Here is a 24,328-nt window from a genome sequence, read left to right as displayed (position 1 = left end):
ATTCAAAGGCCTCCCTTTGATGCTTTGTTTCTGCACTGCACAGAAAGAAGAAAGAAAAGGCAGGCCTCATACACATGCAATGTTGGATCAGAAGACACATATGCACAGAAACCCAGAAGTGCATAGATTCTAATTTGGATACTGTAATGGTCTACATGAGACTTGTCGGCAGTCAAACAAGAGAACTTCTTTAAAGGTGCCTGAGCCCCAGCAGATGAGATGATTTTCATCATAGCATCAGGTCACTTCTAGCTCTGCAAAATACAGCAGACAGACAATACACTTTATTATGTCAACTCAGTCAGTAGGGTGGGAAGTGGCTTTGAGTGGGAATGGTTTGGGACATTACAGTGATTGAAGATGGCACCTTTGCTGCTGGCTGAACCTCTCGGCATGCAAATGGATGTGAGCATACTGTCTTTTCAGTGGGTTGTCTTTTTTTTTAGCAACTACACTTATTAAAATGATGATAAAAAGCTAACGATGACAACAGTAACAACAGTAATAGCTAACTTTCACTGGACATTTACTATGTAGCTAGCTAGCACTGTGCTAGGTGCTTTCCTATGTCACCTCATCCTTACACCTGCCTGTTGGTTCTATTGCTCTTCTCATTACATGAGCAGGAAACAATATTCAGAAAGGTAGCTCAAGTATTTTGACCTCTTTCTGAATCCAGAGTCTGAGTCCTTGATGATAAACATCATACCCTACTGCCTAACTGCGAAATTCCCTGTTCATTCCTCCAGCTTCCGTGAATGCACCTTCCTTCCAATATTTCTCTCCCCACCCCCCCACGTTGCATGGTGAACCTTTACAAACCTGCCATTTCAAACAATGCTATTTTACCATTTCTGGCGGCCCCACGATTGTTTACAGGCTGTAATGTCTGATGGAGCCAACATGTTTTAATTTTCACATTTAAAAAAAAGAGAGAAAGAATTTCCAAGGGGAAAGAACATTTGACGGAAAGTCAAAACCTTTACAAGCGCTCAAGGAGGCATTAAAATCCAAATTTCCAAAATACAGTAATTCTGTTAAAAGTTGTGACTTGCTCTGGGGCCCAAGGGGACACTCATCCTGACCCATCTGTGAAAGCCATCAGCAGCCAGGAAGCCTTCTGGAAAACGGGATTAGAGTAGCCAATTCAGCCTCCAGCAAGGAGGCCAGGCTGCTTCATTTAGTTTAAGTCTCCCTGAGATGGTTTAAAACACTCTCTGGGAAGAGATATTCAAGCAAAGCAAATTGCAGCCTTGCAAGCTGCAGCTCTGGTACAAGACAGGCCTTGTCTACAGAGTCATAGCACACTGGAGCCCTCCCCCGACTGGCCATGGATGCGCTGACTAGAAGCAGAACTCTCCGGGGAAATCGCATACATGGGGAAGTTATACAAGAGCCACGCCTGGACCAGCGGATGGCATCACAGCTGGTACAGACCACTTATCCCCCTGTGATCTGGCCCAGCCCGGATTATTTATGGCTCATAAAAGCCCCATCAGACCTCAGCACATTCTAAGATGACATAACAACAACAACAAAAAAAAATAGGATTAAAAATCTGTCTTTCATCACCAAGACCTTCATGGCAGATGAAGGATGCTGTGATTGGCTTTGGGGAAACCGAGAGCTGAGGAGAGCTCACTGTGAACACTCCACTCTGAAACCCAATGTAGAGAACACACTGAGTCATGTGTTTCAGCCGGGCTGTGCGGTCATATTCTGGAGCTCTGTCACCATTTCTAATCTGAAAGCACTAGCTAAAATTAAACCTAAATAATTCCAGCGCCATTTCTTCGCCTGGAAGTCTCACTTAAGTCTTCATTTCCCAGAGCCTCTAATGGTTTCTGACATCCTGAGCCAAAATGCAAGCACGCAGCCAGGTGTGTGCTTGGTTTTTAAACCCTCTCCCCTTTTAGGATTATTATTTTTTTTAAGGACAGCTGCACTTCGTTTACAGAAAAGCTGCCTCTAAAGCACTGAGACTTAAGTGATTCTTCAGGATTCCCTAGAACTGTGAAATGTCACTGTGCAACTGAGTTTTCCAATAAGCATGATAAGGGCAGAGGTGCCAGAGGACCACAGAAAACAGCCTCGCCACCAAGATAACAGAGCCCTGATATCCTGCCCACCCCCCATGCAAAGCCTCTAGATCTAGCCTTCTCATCCTTTCTAGAAAATACACTGTTGTTCAATTCGTGAATTCCAACAAATTTCTTACCTACCTCAAGGGAGAGTTAAATTCCCAGTCTGGATAGAAGCTTCCGCCAGACCCTCTGAGCTTGTCAATTGCCCCAATTCACTTTTCCCCTGAGTCTGGCTCCTAAGAAGGCAAGCAGGACGGCAGGCAGCCAAAGCATCTTTTTCTGGAAACCCTTTTCCAAATCAGGACCCTTCCTGAGGCCAGCAGCAGCAGGAGCGGAGCCCGCGCTGCTCTTCCTTCGCTCACAGAAACAGCACTGCTGGATTCAGACCCTCCTGGGATCCACCAGGCAGGGGAAAAAGTGTGACTTCTTCTCTCCCTTCGGATCCGTTCGCCTTCGCGAGAACCCCGGTTTCATATGAACTCCCCTTCTTCACGACAATCTGCAGGAAGTCACAGACCCCAGCTTCAGCGTCACCAGCTGATCCTGAGCCAGACCTGGGGGCAACCAGTCAGCTGGTCGCGGAGCTCAAGACACAGAACCAGGAACTGTGCAGCTCCGCCGAGAAATACTAATAACTGTCGGCGGAGCTGCTGGTGGTGCCAAAGTCGCTGTTGCAGTGCTCGCATCCTCCGCATGCTAATGAAGCCGTGACGTCAGCAAGTCAGTCATGGCATCTGGATGTCCCGTCCCCTCTGCCCAGCGCTGAGATTTATTTACATGTAAATTAGCCTCGCCTTCCAAATCAATAATCCCCAAGCCAGGAAGGACGAAGAAAGCCTTTGCTGGATGCAAACGCCCCAGCAACACAACCTCCAAAGGGGTAAAAAATATCACATAGGAGAAGAGAGGCTTTAAAGATGCACACCTTTTTTTGTTGTTGTTTTTTAAAGACTGTGCTCTTATGTGCCAGGGACCAGATCTGGGCACAGTTATGAACCTGAGCGCCTGTTTCAGATTATGTGCTGCATCAACGCAGGGTGCAATCAGAGCTCTCCCCCAACCCCAATTGTCTCTACTTTCTTTTTCTTTCTTTTCTCTCTCCAACTTTCATTTCAGAGAATTTTCTGGCTTGGGGCTATGTCATCCTTGAATGTTTGTGCACCTTGAGATAAAACACAAATGACTGCTTTCCTCAAGTGCCTGGCTGTTGGACTGGCCACTCTGTCAAGCCTGACCCCAGCGCCAAGTAAGTATGGGAGATGACAAACCAGAAAGCTTCCCAGACGCTTCTGAGGGCCGCTGGAACCTCAGAAAGCACAACTTTCATCTCTCCACTTTTCACACTAGGAAAGTGAGGTTCTGGATGGAGAAGCAGCTTTTCCAGGGCCACAGAGGGATTCCAGCAAGGATGGGCCAGAATACACATTTCCTGGACTTTAGTCTACAGCTCTGTTAAAGACCTTTGGGTCTTCAATCTCCATCTTTTTGTACCAACAAAGAGGCCTATCTAAACAGTCAGGAAGAAAGAATTTTATAGTATTGGATAGCCCTGGGTTTAAATCCTGACTTTGCTTCCTGCTAGACTTTGCTTCCACACTTAGGGTCTACAGTTTCTTCATCTGTACCATCCTTTTATTCAATAAATATTTTCTGAGTACCTACGCTGTGCCATGAATATGTTTTTTAAAACTTTATAGTATGTATGTGAATAGTGTATGTATGGGTATAGGTACATGTTTGCTCTAATTCAATAAAGTAAAAATACTGAGTGGAAATGTGGCAAGGACTAACACAATTACCAGCAACGGTAAATATGGAGAAGTAAAGTGAAAGTCTCTCAGTTGTGTCCGACTCTTTGTGACCCCATGGACTGTAGCCTGCCAGGCTCCTTTGTGCATGGAATTCTCCAGGCAAGACTACATGAGTGGGTAGCTGTTCCCTTCTCCAGGGGATTTCCCAACCCAGGAATCTAACCAGGGTCTCCTGCATTGCAGGTGGATTCTTTAACAGCTGAGTGACCAGGGAAGTCTAAATATGGAGAAGGAAATGGCAACTCACTTCAGTATTCTTGCCTGAAAAACCCCATGGACAGAGAAGCCTGGCAGGTTCTAGTTCATGGGGTTGCAAGGAGATGGACATGACTGAGTGACCAAGCACAACAGTAAGTAACAGTTATTTCTGATATTTTGGGTAAAGTAAAAAAAAAAAACAAAAAAAAAAAAAAACAAGCACTAAGCTTTTCCTTCCACTGGGCTGGCCATTGTATCTCTTCTCCGAGTATCCCTAGTCCTCTTTTATTGTTTAAAATCAATTGTTCTTTCAGTGCTGTCTAGGCAGTAAGCTGGACTCTGTGCCTGCAATGGGATGCACTGTGGGGTCCTCAGGTGGAGGAGAGGGAGGAGCTAGGGAGAGGTGTATTCCATGATGCAGAAGCGTCCCTGTGGACAAAGCAGCCAGCACAGCTCCTTGCCCACACTCTCCACGCCCCTGCCTGGAGAACCCCCCCCCATGAGCTCTGCCCTTCCAGCTGGAGTTCCTGAAGCTTCAAATGAATCTCTTTGTCGGATATGAGGAAGTTAAATTGTGTCTTTTGTTATACATAATTGTATTAATAATGCTTAATAACTTATTTCAAATTGCTTCTCTCTGCTTCACAGAAAACCTTTCATGGTGAAAATTGTGGGACCTGGAAAAACTTTTTACTAATAGAAACTGAATACAAGCCAATGAGTCAGACTCTGCTTCAGGTCTCCATCACACAGAACTCAGAGGACGTGGGGAAGCATTTGCTTCTCAATATCCTTTGAGATGATCAAACAGACCAGCTTGGGGCCACCAATGGCCAAGTGGAAGCAGTGACACCCTACTCCAGTGTGATCATGGGCAAGTAGCTTCAGCTTTCTGTGCCCCAGTTTCTTCATCTGAAGATGAGCCTCTTTGATGTACTTATTATTGTCAAGATCATAGGAGAATCACGAGAAGCAATTCACAAGTGATGGACAGGGAAGCAATGAAGAGGAATGCAGAGCAGAAAGTGTGAAAAGTGATTGATCTTCACCTGGAATAAATCTGGCATGTGACCATCCATTTCATAAGAGGTAAGGATGTGACAAGGGGTCTGGAATGGAGTGCCTGTGGTCAGACCTTGGCTCTAACATTCGCTCTCTGATTGGGGACCTTATATTCTTATCTAAAACAAGAGGAGCTTATGCTTGCAGAACTGTTTTGAGGAGCAAATAATCCTCAGTGTGAAGTCCTTAGCACTGGACCTAGCACCCAGCAAACATTCAATAAATGTTAGCTGTTGGTCGTGGAAGTGATGGCCCTTCAGTTACTATTCATTTTGGCACTACTTGTTAATGACCAAACTTCAAAAGGCAGGAGAAAGTGGGTAAACAGAAAACAGCCAAATCTTCCCCATTCCTAGGGCACCACTCAAAAGTTTCACCTAAGTGAGCTGCTGACACAGTCTTCCTCCATGAAGCAACACAGATACTTTTCAACTGCTATGAAACTGGAAAGAAAGCAGGGAGAATAACCAAGAAGCCCCAGGGGTCTCCTTCCTCTGAGTCTACACAACAGAGACAGACAACTGTGTTTCTGGCAAGCATTGGGTTCTTCATCCATTCATTCATGGAACCATCCACTTATTAAATGAGCTCCTGTTTGTCAGTCCGTGTGCTAGGCCTTAGGGACATCATGGTGACCAAGAAAGACATGGGCTCTGCCTTTAAAAAGCTAAGAAGTCAGAGGGGAAGACAATTAAGCAAGCAATTAGAGTGTGATGCATGTTATGATAGGCGACTGCAGAGTTCCTGAAGGTCTAATTGCAGTCAGGAGAGGGTGGTGGTGCAAAATTACGTGGCTAATGTCCCTCTGACAGGGTGTGCTCTGTGAGTGCAGCTCAGAGGTGGGGAGCTGGAGGGCTGTGCATTACCCTTGCATAAGATGGCTGAAATCACAAAACAGGGATCAATAATTCCTTGTGACAATTATTTTCATCCTGGACAATATTATCCTATTCTGGATTTTTGGAAAATATGCCATTAGGAATTGGACAAGGTGAGGCAACAACTATTTTGGAAATTTAGAGGCCTGGTAAATAGGGATGAAGCTCATCCTGTTTTGACACAACAGAGTGAAATCGCAGGTTCATGACAGCGAACTTCTTGGGGGTGGGGGAGGGGAGAACTGGCAACACACATGAGACCTTCAACACCTTCTACTGAGATAGCACAGTATTATTTTTACACAAATGACCATAATTGCATATAGTATACAAGAAGAGAGACAAAGAAGCCAAGGTTGATTGAGGCTGAAGTCATCAGGAATCAAGAAGAATGTGATCTGAATCATGAAGGTCAAAAAAAAAAAAATTGAGGTGGCGGGCGGGGGGCAGGGTGAAAAACCAAGGTTATAGGGGAAAGGTCTTACTAATAAGCATGACACAAAATCCAGAAGTCCTAAATGAAGAGTGCTAAAAGTGTCATGGTCAAATTTTAGCTGGTAGAGAGGGTGTTGCAGATGGGGCAAGGGTACAGACCTAAGGGAAAAGTGCTCGCACAGAGCAGAAGAAAACTCCCCTGCAGAAGCACCAGCAGGACACTGGCAGGTTATGACAAAGAGACCGCTTCACACATGCGAGAAAAATCAAATCATCTTTCCATTCCACCAGCATTAGTCAAAATCTTGTTAGAGGATTATGGGGAAAGGGTAATCGAATCATGGCTGGTTATCTCGCAGGAGAGAAGGGTAAGTGATGACAAGGGCTGTGGCCTCTGAGATGAAGGGCTTTAATGAGGACAGTCATAATGAACAATTTTTTATCTCCATCTCCATAGATGTAAAATAAGGAGGAATGGATTTTCAATGAACTAAAGAGGGATTTCACTTGGATCTAAGGAAGATGCTTGAATCTGAAGATGATATGAACTGGCCTGGGTTACTCAGAACAACAGCAGTGTTTTTGCTCTTAGGAGCACTTTACAGAGATCAAGACAGCCCCGGACCTGGTTAGTTTACACTAATACCTCTGGCCGTGAAATTGTGAAATCTTAACTACTATAAGGGATATTACCAAGTTTCAAAACACTTATCTAATAATGGTCTTAAATTCATTTAAGTTTAATTTTATTAAAAATGGTATGTATACATAGTTAATATATATACACATACCATAAATACATTATATTATATATTTTAAAAGAATGTATTATTTAAAACTTACTATAACTTGTAATTTATATAACTTCATATATAAAGCTTATTTGTAGTACAAACTTTAAGTATATAATATATATTTTATTATTCTTTAAAACTTACAAGTTATATAATTTTGTATATACAACTTATTTATATTATAAATTTTAAGTATATAATACATATTTTATTATATATTTTTAAAGACTTTTTTAAAACTTTATATATGTATGTGTATAGTGTATATATACACTATATATAAAGAGAGAGAGATTGTTTTACATAGCTTTAAATAATCTACTCAAGATTGGTTCTCTGACATTTAGATTTCAAAATCCAGTAAATTTTTCAAAATGAAGAAGAGGAGGTTGACCAAAAATTGTTACATTAGTTGGGATAGGCTAGGCTATTATGCAGTAACAATCATAGATCTCAGTTATTTAACACAAAGAAAATTGATTTTTCACTCAAAGTTGGTTGGAGGCCCAGAGCCTCTCCAGGCACCTCCATTCCAAGCAGCGACTTGGGGATTCAGTCTGCTTCTTTCCTGTGTATCTGTGATCTCAACACATAATTTCTAGGTTGCAGCAAAAGAAGAAGAGACAATTGGAGATGCTCTTAGGTGCCTCAGCTTGGAGGTGAATTACATCAGTTCTATTGGTCAAACAAGTTCCATGACCTCACCCAACTGCAAAGGGACTGGGACTTGTATACCCGGAAAAAAGAGGAAAAGAACAGATTATGAGGAGTCCTACCAATGCCTACACAGCTGTCAAATTTTATTTTTGCCATGTAAATTCATTAAAAAAAAATAACACAATCTCCTAAACCCACGATGTCTTATTAAAAGTATGTTTAACAGCAAAGAACTGTTAATGGTCCTAAATGAATACGAGAGATCAAAACTGTATCTGTTTTGCCCCAACAGGGAGAAAACAAAATATTTTAGATTTTTATTAACTTCCAAGCAACAACATATAACCCATGTAAGCATACAGAAATAAAAAAGCAACTTGAGTTTCTCTACTGCAGGTAAATGCAAACAAGACACCCAAAGGTGGAACTTCCTTCATAAAATAGAAATACCTGAAACAGATTCTCCTCAAGAGATTCTAACTACTTTTCCAATTCAGACTTATAGTAAGCTGCCTCCTCCAACAGGCGGCGGGCATTGTCCTTGAAAGAGCCCAACAAAAAGACCTGAAGCTAAATCCAACTCTATTACCTCCTAGCTGCATGACCTTGGTAATTAACAACCAATCACCTTTTCTAAGTTTCAGTTTCTCCATCTATAGAATGGAGACAGATGAGTTACTTTGTATGAAGGGCTTTGTAAAGCACTTCACATCTAACAATATAACAGGATATACTATTATTTCCCACTGGGTTTTCACAGAAGGGAGCAAGAATAAGAAATGCAGCCGTAAATGATAAAATTGTTCATGAAAAAGGTAAGAATTACTCCCCTCGATAGCACCCCTTTTTTCTCACCCATTTATACCAGGTTCCATCATCATAAATGCGTCTCAGACCATAGACACATTCTGCATCTTGTGAAAAATAACCTGACACACTTTAAATCCAAAAAAGAAAGATGCCTTCCTTTTTTTTTTTTCCACCACACAGGAACCAGCCACATTTCATACATTTTAATTATTCTTGATCCCAATAATCTAATGCACAAAATTTCAACATAGCCTTTTATCCTCTTTTAATTACATTAATTAAAAGGAGAAATATGGACAAGCAAGTGTGGGCAAATCAAAATGAAAGACTGCTCCCTTCCCCCAAAAGATTAAAAACTGCGTCAATGATTTAAACATGCTTACCATCACACATTTCCATGAAAATACTGTTAAAGTGACAGTGTGTGCTAGCAAACATTACTTTTGTTTTAGATAAAGAAAGCTGCACTTATTACAGCAGCTTTTTGTAACTACTAATTTTCACTTAACAGCAGAATAAGAAATTGAATTTTCTCTATGTAAAGGGCCAGGAGAACAGCCAAGAATTGCACAAGGGTGCTTCACTTTTCCAGCACTTTCTAAATGCAGGCACTCAAGCTCCTGTATCCTTCTTTTGGGAGAGAATGCTGGGAAAATGGAGGATGCCCTGGAAAAGACTGAAAAATGACTCTGCCTCATAAAATACCAAACTGGCAACAGAGATCTGTCGAGAAAATTATCCTGGACACAGAGGGTCACAGATGTGTAAACTGACATACTGATTTTTGCAAGCACTGGGAAGGATTTATAACTCAGGCGTTTTGCACAGTCTCTCATTTGATCCCAGATCAGAGCTCTGATTATCCTCTGTTGTACAGATGAGGACACTGAGGTTCAAAAGGGATAAAAGGATGACACAAGGACCCACAACTAAGACTTGGTCCTGGGTCTGATGATCAAGTTCGTATTTCTTCCTCTAATTCAAAGGTTCTCAGCCAACCTTTCAAAAAGCAGCTGTGTCCCAATAAGGGTGCAATACGTTGGGATTAACTTACTATTAAAAACAGACAAAAAATGTAGACGGTTCCCTGGTCATCCAGATTAGATGAATTCCTCTGTACAAAACTCACAGTACTGCTGTCTTAGATGTGTGTCCTTTCCGTTAGAACCCGTGTCCTGTTACATAGATTCTACAACTGTGGATGCAGTTCTGGTCCATCCACGTTCAATGTTAATGATAACTTCATTAGTGTCTCTCTCTAACTAGACTGTACATCGCTGAGAGCAGGGACCTGCCTTTTCTGGCCCACCATTTTATTCTGAGCACCCAGTAGAGTGGCCAGTGGCCTGATAGCTAATGCATATTTGCCGAATGAATATAAAGTTTGACAATGATTTTTCTCCTCTAGAAATTAGAGGGATTTTGGATTATTCCTGTAAGAACATCTCTCTGCTCATGTGCATTCCAACACGATTTTGTGAGTGGGAAAGGAAAAGATGGAGTGAATCTCTCTGACTTGCTTAGTTTAGCCTCTAGGATGTCACAGTCTCTGGGTTTTACTCCTACCCTCTGGCTGTTCTTCTTCACCTCCCTGACAGCTGAACACTGGATTACCTCAGGGCTCAGTCCTGAGACCTCTTCTCTTTTCTATCTACATTCACTTCTTTCAACTGCTCCAGGATCTTAAACACCACCTCCATGGCCAACTCCAGGCCATGCTTATTCCACAAATACAAGGATTATGGATCCACCTGCCAAGGTCACATCTACACTTGGATGTCTAAAAGGCTTCTCACATTTAACAAGTCCAGATATCGGCTCTTAATACCACCCTCCTCCCCCACCAGCAAATCTGCCCATCTGCAGTATTCACTATCTCAGTGAATGGCAACTGCATCTTTCCTGGTTAAAAAGAAAACACCTTCGAGTCACCCTTCACTCTGTTCTTCCTCTTGCCCTTGACACCTCATCCAGGAGTTGGCAAACCACATCCCACTAGCCAAGTGGATGTTTCATGTTTTTGCAAACAGCATTCGATTGGAACATAATGTTACCCATTTATTTATTTATCATCTACAGCTACATTCATGCTTCCACAGAACTTAGTAGTTGCAACAGAGACTGGCCAGCAAAGCCTGACATATTTACTATCTGACCCCTGAAACTCAATATATTATAACCTTTGACTAGTCCTGATGGCTCGACCTTCAAAACATAGGCAGAATGTAACATCACTCCACCACTTCCACTCTTCTCACCCTGCTCCAAGCCACTACCACCTTTCTCCTGGATGGAGATGCGAGCCACCATCAACTCTCCTCTCTACTTTTGCCCCTTCAGTCTATGCACAAAACCGTGACCACAGTGTTTCTCTGAAAACAAACATGAGAGCATGTTACACTTCCACTCAAAACCCATCAACGCCGCTCTTCTCAGAATGAGGCCCCTGAGATCTCTGCCCCGTGATTTCTCTGACACCTCCTCTGGCTACTCTCCGCCCTGCTGTCATTCAAACACCAGTGCCCAAACATACCAGGCATATGCCTGCCTAGCAGTCTTTGCACTTGCTCTTCCCTCTGCCTGAAATATTCTTCTTGCAGATGGTACCCTGGCCCATCTCTTGTCTTTTCAAGTCTTAAAAATGTCATCTCAGTGAGGGCTCCCTATTCTGCCGGTGACTGTCCCCCCTCCCACCTTCCTAATACTACCAAACCTTTTCCTTGCTTTATGTTTCTCCATAGCACCTAGCAATCTTATAAGCAATTTTTAAATTGAGATAATTTATAAACCACAGAGTTCACTCATTTAAAGTACACAGTTCAGTAAGTTTTAGTATATTCACAGAGCTGTGCAACCCTTATCAGAATACAATTCTAGATTTTCCCAACCATGAAAGAAACCTCTTGGCAAGTAGCATCACTCCCCATGTGCCCCCACAGTCCTAGGCCAAGGCAAACACTAATCTACCTCTGTCTCTAGAAATTTAACTATTCCGAACATTTCATATAAATGGAATCATATGTGACCTTTTGTAACTGGCTTCTTTCATTTAGTGTGATATTTTCAAGGTTCATCCATGTTGCAGCTTAAACCAGAGCCTCCTTCCTTTTCTATGAATGAATAATATTCCATTGTATGAACATACATTTTATTCATCCATTCATCAACTGATGGACACTGGGATGTTTCTATGATACTGATGAATATCAATAATGCGATCATGAACATTTGTGTCCAAGTTTTTGTGATTATGTTTTCATTTTTCTTGGGTATGTATTTAGGAACAGAGTTGCTGGGTCATGTGGTAGGTAATTCTGTTTAACCTTTTCAGGAACTATTACTAGTGTCTTTGTCAAGATTGCAAAATAAGCTGTTAATCCTACTGGGGTTCCCCTGAATGTGACTGGCTGTTTTTTCCCTATTGCTTTCAAGATTTTCTTTTCACTTTTCAATATTTTTACTAAGATGGTATCAGTGAGGCTGTCTTTTGATTTATTTACTTGGAGTGCATTAGCTTCCTGGATGTATGGACTAATATTTTTGCATCAGATTTGGGAAGTTTTCCACTATTATTTCTTGAAATAATTGTTTCTCCGTTCCCTCCTTTACTGGTTCCACTATGCATATGTCAGTATACTTAAAGGGTATGTAGCATTTCTCAAAGATTCTGCTTTTTCCCCCTCATTCTTTTCTTCTTTTCTCCCTACCCTACAGACAGAATAATCTTTTTACTGATTCATCTTCAAGTTTGCAGATTCTCTCTCCACATTAAATCTGCTAGTGAATTTTTCATTTCTGTTATTATACTCTTTAAAAATTTCCATTTTAAAATAATTCTTTTAAAACTCCTCTTTACTGATATTCTCTATTTGATGAGACACTGTAACCATGCTTGCCTTTAATTCTTTAGATATAGTTTCTTATAGTTCTTTGAACATATTTTAATAGCTGCTTTGAAGTCTTTGGTAAATCTGGCATTTATATCCCCTCACAGACAGTTTCTTTTGCCTTCTTTTTCTCCTGTCTATGGATCACACTTTATGTTTCTATGGATGACTCATGATATGTTTTTGAGAGCTGAACATTTTAGATAATACACTGGAGCAACTCTGAACACTAACTCCCTCTCCCTTTTTCCAGGACCTTGTTGCTATTTGCTTATTTGTCTAGTGACTGGCTAGTCAAGTTGAGTGAAGTATGTTTCCCTGCAGTGTACAGCCTCTGATGTTGCTCCTCAGAGGGCATGAGCACAGTTTCCCTGAGCACCTGCCTCTGGTCTGTATTTATTGGTATCACACCCAGCTATTAGTCTCCGCTAACTGCTCTCTGATTGTTCTATTGTCTTCAGCAATACCCTGAGGCATAAAGTGCTCCACAATCTGATCTGACTAAAGCAGGGCTCCTGTGCAGGAGCGCGGTGCTGCCAGTTTTTGAGGTTTTCCCTCTCACTGGAATTTAGGGGAGATGGAGTCCCACCTTCCTGGCTGCATTATTTTCAGAGCAGAGTTTCCATCACACTGATCTGTGCCGGGGAGAACAGGGGAGATGAAAGGGTCAAGGCTCACATGTCACACACTCTCTGTTCTTATCAAGATTTAATAGATTTTTTTGAATAGTTGTTTCTCCATTTGCTGCATACACTTGGAACAATTTTTCAAAACCATAAATGCTTGTTTTTCTGTGTTTTTTAAAAAACAAATAATTTACGGCAAACAACCATTTCTTTGATCAATTTAAAGGGTCTGCCATACTCCTCACACTGCCATTCTGAAGTTAATTTCCAGCACTTAACACTTGAAATCACTACACATTTTACTTGTGTATATTGCTATATGGTCTGATTCCCTACCAAGCCCTAGAATGTAAGCTCCATGCTGCAGGGGTGGGGCGGGGTGGGGTGCAGGGTGGAGACAGAGTTTTGTCATTTTTGCTCAGTGCCCTAACAGCAGAGTCTGGAACAGTGCCTGACACATAGTAGGCCCTCAGTAAATACAGGTTGAATGAATGGAATACCTATGACCAGCAGCCTGTCTTATGCATGTCATGCTGTTGTTCAGTCATTCAGCCATGTCCAACTCTTTACAATCCCATGGGCTATAGCCTGCCAGGCTGCTATGTCATGGGATTTCCCAAGTAAGAACACTGGAGTGGATTGCCATGTCCTCCTCCAGGGAATTTTCCCCAACCAGGGGTCAAACCCACATCTCCTGCATTGGCAGGTGGATTCTTTACCACTGAGCCATGACATGGCCGACTGTAAATTGCCACAGCTGATGATTCATTCATGGTTGTGACAATTATGGATAACCACAGTCTTATATTTCCATATAACATTTTTTTTTTTGTAGTTTCCTCAGAAGCTGATCACAGCCCTGGGAGACTGTCACACCTGTGACTGTTGTCAGGCAGATGATTGATGGAGATGAAAGGCTGAGAACTGTAGATGTGGCATGCATATCTCTCAACCCTCTGTGCTGGATTCCACCCTTGCTCCTTTTCATCTTAAATATTCTTTAACATCTATAAATAGCTCGCCATAAAGGGCATCTAATTTATCTTGGTTTGAAACAAAGTCCAACTATAATGGGACTAGTCCTGGAAATGGAATCAGGAAGTCTGTGTTTGATTCTGGGCTCTGGCTCTTGTGGTCTATACGCCACTGGGAAATTACTTAAACTCTCGGTTCTTTAGAAGCCTTCTTGGAAAAATGTGAATAAATGGTGAGAACTGATTGTAATCTCTTTTCTTGTTATAGGAGTTCAAACAATCTTTGCAAGGCATTCTGCACTGCTTCAGACACACCAGGAACACTCGGTAAGTGTTAGGTACTAATATTATCAACTGTAAAACAGAAATCGGAGACCTGCCCAGCTATCACACTGAGGTGAACTGTGCATTTAATGAGAGTGGCTAGGAAGGTAGATTTTTCGTGTGATGTATTATGCAAAATTACCTTCTTAGAGTTGCAGAACCAAGTCTTCCTGACATGCTGAGCTGAGAAAAAGCCTCACCAGCATCTGGTTCTGTTCCAATTCATCATTCTACTCCTCCAGGCCTGTGCTCCCATTCCTCCACTATTCTCCAGGCTCAATGAGGCCCTGGAGGAGAACCTGGGAACCTTGCCTGAAGACCCTCACATTCTCTCAGAGAGGAAGTTCATAGGACAAGGCCCTCAACCGTGAACACCATCTCCTAGCCAGCAGAGGACCAAGCCAACACTAAGTTCAAACTACAAAAACAAACACACAAAATACACCTGAACTCGAATTTCCAGCCAAAACGAGCAATGGTAGAGGTTTACTTATCCACCATAACCTGAGTCACTTCAGAGAAATGGGTAATGTTTGGCCTAACATGTGGGAGTCTAAACTCCAGGAGAATCACTGTCTGGAGGAGAGAGAAATGTCCCTGATGGCCAGGAACCTCTGAGTGATAGGTGGGGTATGTCCAAGGTCAAACCCTGACTCTGCACCTTATTACTAGCTTTTTCTCATGAGCTTCATCTGATAGTTGCTGCCTCAAGGAACTTTCTGGATTACACGAGATAATACAGGCAAAATTACCAAGCACAGAGCAGGTTCTTAAAAAACATTAACGGAGTCTGAGTGCAAACGTACTAGAGTCAGGACAGTGAGGCACCATCCCAAGCCCTCTGACTGGAGTGGCCGTCAGCACCCTCAGATCAGCACTCCCCCAACCCTGCCTGCCCTCTTCCCTGACTCTGAGGCCCGCAGAGCCACTGACGGCCAGGGCAGTTTGCCTGCTGCTTTGTTTATTCTGCCTGCTCTCTGGGACACCAGTGTAAGCAGGAACCCTGCTGGTGCGTCTCCAGGGTCACAAGGGGACAGGCCCAGATGGATGTCAGAGCAGGCTGCTGTGGTGAATTATTTAGCACCCCTGCTCTGCGGTAGCAGCCCCTGACTCATCTGGCAGGAGCCACATTCCTCTTCCCTTAAATGGCATGCGTGGAGCCCTGCTGGGGCCAAGGCTGGCAGAGTCTTTGGTGCTTAGCTCTTCACAGCTGGGGCAGTTGTGGAAGGAAGGGCTGCTAGGAGCCCATGCAGAAAGAAGCAGAGAAGAGGGGTTCAGCTAGTGGCAAGGAGGAGAGCTTTATTACTGGCAATCAGAAACATGAAGAATGAAAGAAGGTCATGGTCAGTGATTAGACGGAGACAGCTGCCCCGAGAAAACGGGGATCCCTCTTGGAGGGATGCTCTGACAAAGCCGAATCAAAGGTACCAGGTGGTACCCACAGACACTCCAAAGGTCAGAAGTCCTTTGGGATATCCAAGGTGATGGCTCTCAGCATTAGTGGAGGGACTATAAGCCAGATTTATAGGTAACACTTACTACACACACACACATCATCTCACTGAACCCTCCTGACAACCCTTCAAAGTTATATCAAGATTCCTTTACCACAGATAAAGAAACTGAAGCTTATTGAAATCAAAATCACTAGTAACTGCCAGCCTTCATCTAACTCTTCTCATTCTATGCATCCTAGGTTTGGGGTGATCTAAATATAATGGGCCCTGGGTGTGGCCAGGTATGGGAGCATGCAATTATACCACTAAGAAAGTGACAGGTCAAGGGGAGCGGCTGGAGAAACAAGGTACTCCAGGACTAATGGACAAGTTCCTGTGCTTCTCACAAATGTCATGAACACTGGATTAGTGAGCTACAGCCTCTCTTCATGACACTGCTGCAGGCTCCATTCCAGACTGCTGCAACAGAGTGGATATCCTAACAAAGCAAGTCACATGAGTTTTTTGGTCTCTCAATGCACAGTTATGTTCACACTACACTGTAGTCTACTAAGTATGCAATGGTATGTCTAAAAAAATGCATATACCTTCAAAATATTTATTGCAAAAAATGCTACCCATTATCCAGGTCTTTAGTGAATCCTAACCTTTACAGTAACATCAAAGATCACTGATCACAGATCACCATAACAGATGTAATAACAATGAAAAAGCCTGAAATGTTGCGAGAACTGCCAAAATGTGACACACAGAGACCTGAAATGAGCAAATGCTGTTGGAAAAATGACAGACTTGCGCAAGGCAGGGTACCCACAAACCTTCACTTTGTAAGAAACACAGTATCTGCTAAGCCCAACAAAGTGCAATCAAACCAGGTCTCCCTGTACTGAACACTTTTCATACAATTAGAGCCTCTTTTCAGGCTAAGGGAGCTGAGTCTGGAGGAATTCCAAGGGATGCTCTTCTAATTGAGGAAACAGAGCAACTCCAAAACTCTGAGACTCCAGAGAACTCATTCCACCCCTTTCTGGGCCATGTAGATGCTCAGTCTTTCTTAGGGCTTCTAGAGACTTTATTCATCTTTCTTGGTCAACTCCATCTCCTGCTTGAAGACCAGGAGTACTGGGCCTTCTCAAAGTGTGACACACTTCTCAAAGTGTGACCTCAGGCTAGCAGTACCAGCTTCCCCAGGGAACTCATGGACCAGGAAGAGTGTCAGTCCCTACCCAGACCTGCTGAATCTGGACATGGAGCCTGTTCATCCCAGTGTTTCAGACTCCTCCAAAGGAGTCTGAAAGTGGGCTGTAAGTATGAGATCCAGGGGTCTAAGTGATCGCTAGGAACTGCTCAGTTCAGTTGCTCAGTCCTGTCCAACTCTTTGCGACCCCATGGACTGCAGCACGCCAGGCTTCCCTGTCCATCACCAACTCCCAGAATTTACTCAAACTCATGTCCATTAAGTCAGTAATGCCATCCAACCATCTCATCCTCTGTTGTCCCCTTCTCCTCCTGCCTTCAATCTTTCTCAGCATCAGGGTCTTTTCAGATGAGTCAGTTCTTCGCATCAGGTGGCCAAAGTATTGGAGTTTCATCTTCAGTATTAGTCCTTCCAATGAATATTTAGGACTGATTTCCTTTAGGATGGACTGGTTGGATCTCCTTGCAGTCTAAGGGACTCTCAAGAGTCTTCTCCAACACCACAGTTCAAAGGCGTCAATTCTTCAGCGCTCAGCTTTCTTTATAACCCAACTCTCACAAAAAGAAGGAGGAGTGAGCAAGGGTAAGAGAGGCCTCTGAGGGTCCAAGATGGCAGGCTAGATGTATGGACATGGCAATTGGCCCACATGAGGGTTTAATTAAGTCTACACCAGAGATCAGGAAACTCTGTCTTATAAGGGGCCAAGTAGAAGGTATGGGAGGTTCTGACAACCCTATTGTCCCTGACTCTACAGTTATTCAACTCTGCTGCTGCAGCCGTTAAGCTAATACCCTGCAAGCAGAAGGGTTTGGCTACCTCCCAATAAAACTTTATGGAAACAGGTGCTGGGCTGAATTTCATCTGCAGGTTGTGGTTTGCCAACCCAAAATCTGAACAATAGCTTCTCTTAAAAAAAAAAAAAAAAAGTAAAACAAAAAAAGGACTCTGAAGATCTGGCCACCTTGAGCTCAAGTCCCCAAGAAGCAGAGATCAGCTAGAGTTGAACAGGCAGCCCTCCTCCCTGGGACAGTCTCTAGTTTTCCACAGTCCCCACGGATTCTCTCCTAAACACCAGGGCAGAGACAGTTCACATTTATTATCCTGGTTATTTTCTCCTTTATTTACTTCCTGTGTGCATGCTCAGTCCTGTCCAACTGTTGAGACCCCATGGACTGTAGCCTGTCAGACTCCTCTGTCCATGGGATTCTCCAAGCAAGAATTCTGGAGTGGGTTGCCATTTCCGTCTCCATGGGATCTTCCCGACCCAGGGATGGAACCCAGGTCTCCTGCATCTCCTGCGCTGCAGGTGGATTCTTTACTTGCTGAGCCATTGGGGAGTCCTTTATTTACTTAAATTGACAATAAATGTGCATTCATATACATACATGCATATGTACATACATATGTGGGTGTGTGTATATTTTAACCCCCACAGGCTTTCAGTGCTTTATCTTACAGAGATGCCCTAACATCTCAGTTATTTCTAAGGCTTTAGTACCACAACGGTAAGAAGCCTAGTTTAGGATTCTGGGATGGGGCTCCTGTCCTAGATTTGACTTTGTAATTATAACTTGAGCCAGACTAAGAAATTGCAACCCACTCCAGTATTCTTGCCTGGAGAATCCCAGGGACAGAGGAGCCTAGTGGGGCTCCTAGTGGCCGTCTATGGGGTCGCACAGAGTCGGACACAACTGAAGCGACTTAGCACCAGCAGCAGCAGGACCTGCTCAGAGAATCCACTTGTGTTCAACTATAGAAACCATTCCTCCATTCCCTGCCTCCCAGGATGGCTGTGCCAACAAAGCCAGCAGTATTGCCTGGGAAAGTAGTATAAAACAGCCTACAAGTCAGCAGTCTCAATCATGCCTTCGGGACTAGCTGAGCAGGGAAAAGATACTGTTTTGTTTTGCTTGGACATCTCCCTAAATCAAAATGGCTAATTCTCTATGGCATGAGCCTCTCACTACCCTCCTCATACCCACCAACACCACAGTTCAAAAGCATAAATTTTTCGGCACTCAGCTTTCTTCACAGTCCAACTCTCACATCCATACATGACCACTGGAAAAACCATAGCCTTGACTAGACAGACCTTAGTTGGCAAAGTAATGTCTCTGCTTTTGAATATGCTATCTAGGTTGGTCATAACTTTCCTTCCAAGGAGTAAGCGTCTTTTAATTTCATGGCTGCAGTCACCATCTGCAGTGATATTCAAAAGCAGAGACATTACTGTGCCAACTAAGGTCCGTCTAGTCAAGGCTATGGTTTTTCCTGTGGTCATGTATGGATGTGAGAGTTGGACTGTGAAGAAAGCTGAGTGCCGAAAAATTTATGCTTTTGAACTGTGGTGTTGGAGAAGACTCTTGAGAGTCCCTTGGACTGCAAGGAGATCCAACCAGTCCATCCTAAAGGAGATTAGTCCTGGATGTTCATTGGAAGGACTGATGCTAAAGCTGAAACTCCAATACTTTGGCCACCTCATGCGAAGAGTTGACTCATTAGAAAAGACCTTGATGTTGGGAGGGATTGGGGGCAGGAGGAGAAGGGGATGACAGAGTATGAGGTGGCTGTATGGCATCACCGACTTGATGGATATGAGTTTGAGTGAACTCCGGGAGTTGGTGATGGACAGGGAGGCCTGGCGTGTTGCGATTCATGGGGTCGCGAAGAATCGGACACGACTGAGTGACTGAACTGAATTGAACCCTCATTTTCCTTCCTCCTCCTTCCATCCTCACACTGACCTAAATAAATAAATAATGTGCACAGGACGATAATGATCTTTTCTTTAAGAAGGAAAAGGGCATATTTAATGTCACCTTCTCAACAGTCTACCTGAAACCTTACATTTTACCTTAAAGTTACATGAACCCAGCACTACATCTGTCAAATACACATTTTCATCTGTGGCCTTTCCATCAGGGAAATTCCTCTACCTCACCACCCGTCCCTCTTCAGCATGCACTCTTTTTCCCCACCCTGTCTAGTGCAGAAAAAGGTCTTTTGAAAGAAAATACATAAATCTTCAACTTATCTGAGTGGAATGTTTGCACAAAGAATCAGGGATTTCTTTGATTGGTTACATAAGTTAATTTTCCATTTACATTATAGAGCAACAATTTATTCTACAATAAAACTAGCCAACCCTGCTAGTCCAGAGCAGTCGACACCTTGGCTGGGGGCCAAGATTCCTGGACTCTCTTCCTCCCACCACCCCGCCTCCTGCAACCACACGCGGCCACCGTGACTTTACAGCTGCTTCTCTTTGGGTGCATTTCGCCTACTCCGTCTCCTGTGTGCTGAAGACACTGAGCACCAGTCCATGAATGACAGTCTGTGGGTCCTGCCAGCATTACTGGCAGAGCTAGGAGAATACCTGGCCATCTGTACACGCGCTGGATGCCTGAGGTATTCATAAAAGGAAAGAGGACGATAAGAGATGGCTGGAATGATTAACTAGGCACTCACTGTGTCCCAGTCATTCCAAGATAGGGAAGGAGTATCTCCACTTGAGGGATGAGAAACATGAGGTTTAACAGTATAAATGATGGCCCTAAAGAAAACCAGGGATAGAACAGGGATTGGAACCTAAGTCTGTCTTGTTCCAAAGTCAGAGGCTCTTAAATACAGAGATGTTCTGCGATGCACTTGTATACTCAACTCTAAAAACAAAGGTGCCATCCGTTAAGGATAGGCACTTATCATTTATCTTCTGTGACAGTTGGTGAAGAGGACGTTCCTAGGCTGGGCCTAGAGCAGGGTTTCTTGACCTTGGCCATATGGACAATTTGTGCTGGATAAACCTTTGTTGCGAGGGTCTGTGCTTCCCACTGTAGAGTGTTGATTCGCATCCCTGACTTTTATCCACCAGATGCCAGTAGCATTCCTCTTCCTACTGGTGATAACTATCCATGTCTCCAGACATTACCAGAGGTCCCCTGGGGGGCCCTTAGGGACCTGCTGGTCAACGAGTAGTTTAGAAACCCTACCTTGCAACAAATTATTACTACCTCTTTGGAGGCCAGAGACAGTAAAGGTTAAGAGCACAAATTCTGGTATTAAACATGCTCGAGTCAGCATCTCAGCTTTGCCACTCAGTAGTTTTATGGACTAAGAATTATTTCACCTCTTTGAGCCTTTCTGTGTAAAATGGAGGCAGATGATAATATTCTGAGGATTAACAGAAAATGCAGAGGAAGCCCTCAGGACAGTGCCTGACACAGGGACAGTGCAACAATGTCAGCTACGAGTATTATAATTAAGAAAAACCACGTGGCACACCAGTCAGAATGGCCATCATTAAAAAACCTACGAACAATAAATGCTGGAGAGGCTATGGAGAAAAGGGAAGCCTCGTACATTGTTGGTGAGAATGTAAATTGCTACAATCACTATGGAGAACAGCATGGAGATTCCTTAACAAACTAGAAATAGAACTACTATACGATCCAGCAATCCCACTCCTGGGCAAATACCCAGAGACAACCATAATTAGAAAAGGTGCACGCACCCCAGTGTTCACTACAGCACCATCTACAAAAGCCAGGACATGGAAGCAACATAACTGTCCACTGACAGAATAATGGATAAAGAAGACGGTGTACATATATCCAGTGGAATACTACATAGCCAGAACAAGGAAGGAAATAATGCTACCGGCAGCAATATGGATGGGCCTGGGCATTATCATACTAAGTGAAGGAAGTCAGACAGGGAAAGACAAATATAGGATAGCATATATTTGTGGAATGTGGAATCTAATTTCTTTTAAATGATACCAATGAACTCGTTTACAAAGTAGATGTACAGATATCAAAAACAAACTTATGGATACCAAAGGGGGAACATGGAGGTAGGGATAAATCAGGAGTCTGGGATGAACATATACACCCTACTACATAAGAAACAGAAGTCAACAAAGACCTACCGGATGGCACAAGGAACTCCATATGCAATATTCTGTGATAAGCTACGAGAGAGGAGAATCTGGGAAAGAATGAATATATTTACATGTCCATGTGACTCACTTTGCTGTACACCTGAAACTAATACAACATTGTAAATCAACTGTACTCCAATAAAATTAAAACACAAAATAAAAGAAAAACATGTGGGAAGGGGTCAAACTGAATCAGCTCATCTCATAGATGAGTAAACTGAGACTCCAGAATAAGAGGTATTGCGATTAGGACCTAGTTTACTTCTTTAAAAATTACACAGTTTTGGCCATTGCACCAGTTGGGCTGCACCCCACATTTCTGCAAGCCCTGTGCTTACACACCTTCATGACTGAAGAAGAGCCTGGAGTAAGTGACAGAGACTTCAGTGGCTTAGTAGATAGGGAGGATCTTACACGTCTTAAGCACGGTCCTAGAACAATACCCATTATGTGCTGAAAACAACCGGCAAGACATAGCAAGAGGTTACCAGTTATAGTAGGAACTGACAAGTATATAAATTAGGCTCTGCAATTAAGAGGGAAGGTCACTCAGGTGGGCAGAGGACAGGTGAGGCAGGGACTGGCAGAGCAGGAGATACACAGAGGGCAAGAGAACAGCCATCTTGGATGGCTGATCACACAGCACCCTGTGCCTTTCAACATTTCTGCCTCATAAAATTGCATCTTTGAGTCTCCTAGTATGTTCTTTCTGGACTATCCATGTTCTTTCATCTTTTAATTGTTAGTATTCCCATTTGTAGCAGCCAAATAGTGGAAAGAGCAAATTAAGTTTTTTAGGAAAGTACCTACCAGCCATTTATTTGATGGATCAATCAAAGATAGAAGAAAAACAAACAGGAGAAAAAAAAAGTGCTCATGTGCCTGAAATCCCAGCAGTGGCTCACAGAGACCCTTGCAACATTTGGGAAGTTACAATATTTTGGCCTTGATATCTTGCTGAAATCAGCTCTGGTCATGGAATGCCTCATGCTGTTTGATTTTGCTCAGTGAAAGTATTTATTCTACCACTTGGTAACCACAGCTAGAAACCGGGATCTCAGTTCAAGTGGAAAAACGCCATCTCTATATGCTCCAATTTGTATACTTATTTGTACCTTATCATCTTAAGGAAAGTTATGAGATGAGTTAGCTGGCAGAGGGAGTCATGGTGTAAGTAAGGCAATAATTAGACTCTCACTTGAAAAAGTCGGGGATAATTATCTAGTCATATTTAGAAGGGAGCTCTCGCTGGCTGGGGCTGCCATTTAATTACCTTGGATTTAGTGGATATATGCTGGACATTTTGATATTGGCACTAGATGATGACAATGAAAGAAAAAACCATTTTACATCTAGCGGGGCAGGGCTTCCCTGATAGCTCAATTGGTAAAGAATACGCCTGCAATGCAGGAGATCCTAGTTCAATTCCTGGGTCAGCAAGATCCGCTGGGTAGGCTACCCACTCTAGTATTCTTAGGCTTCCCTTGGAGTACAGCTGGTAAATTTTGGCCTGGAGAATTCAATCAACTGTATAGTCCATGGAGTTGCAAAGAGTCGGACATGGCTAAGCGACTTTCACTTTCTTTCACTTTCGGTCTAGAGGAAAAAAAAGTGAATGGGTGGGGTGTGTGTGTGTGTGTGTGTGTGAGAGAGAGAGAGAGAGAGAGAGAGAAAATATTCTCATGTACGCCTTCAACAAATCACAATTTAGCATAATCTACGCCTCATTTGGTCACCAGGTTAACAGGAAGAATAAGGCATAGTCCTTCAGTCAAACAGACTACGCCTTGTTAGAGACAGAAAATAGAAAGATATAATTGCATAAATAATATACATATATGACTACACTGAGGTTGCCTGTAGACAAATGGTTCTCAACTAGTATGTTATAGAATACAATAGTATATTTTGAATCCTTCCAAACTGCACTGCCAAATTTTGATCAGTGAGTATAAATTATTTTTGTAATCAATAATGTATGCTACAACATTGATATTCAGCCTAAAATTTGTGGAATTAACTTATTTATCCATTTAGTATCAATGGGTGAATTATTACTAATAAGGGTGAAGAAGCATAGGACAATTTCAAGCCAAGTTTTCTGAAAAAAAATTATGTGTTCACTGAGCAGATGACATAGGAAATTTTTCTTTCAATTTTCCAAAGCTCGCTTTAAAAAGAAAATAAAAAAAGG

At 42.9% G+C, this 24,328-nt stretch overlaps 1 protein-coding gene across 5 annotated transcripts in view; it reads right to left on the bottom strand.

The window, feature by feature from the left end:
• The window catches only part of PRICKLE2 (prickle planar cell polarity protein 2), a 343,702-nt gene that overhangs the window by 121,241 nt on the left and 198,133 nt on the right, over positions 1 to 24,328 (bottom strand). Inside the window, exon 1 of one of the 5 annotated variants that reach the window (XM_070776354.1) lies at positions 2,223 to 7,226. The exons of the other annotated variants lie outside the window; for them this stretch is intronic. The gene's annotated coding sequence lies outside the window, so the exon portion shown is untranslated. Of the gene's footprint in view, positions 1 to 2,222; positions 7,227 to 24,328 lie in introns of those variants that run through there. 5 annotated transcript variants of the gene reach the window in all.

The sequence above is a fragment of the Bos indicus genome, chromosome 22, assembly GCF_029378745.1.
Source record: "Bos indicus isolate NIAB-ARS_2022 breed Sahiwal x Tharparkar chromosome 22, NIAB-ARS_B.indTharparkar_mat_pri_1.0, whole genome shotgun sequence".
Classification (NCBI taxonomy): domain Eukaryota; kingdom Metazoa; phylum Chordata; class Mammalia; order Artiodactyla; family Bovidae; genus Bos; species Bos indicus.
Note: the sequence above shows the minus strand (reverse complement) of the source record. Positions and strands in the feature narration are given on the sequence as shown.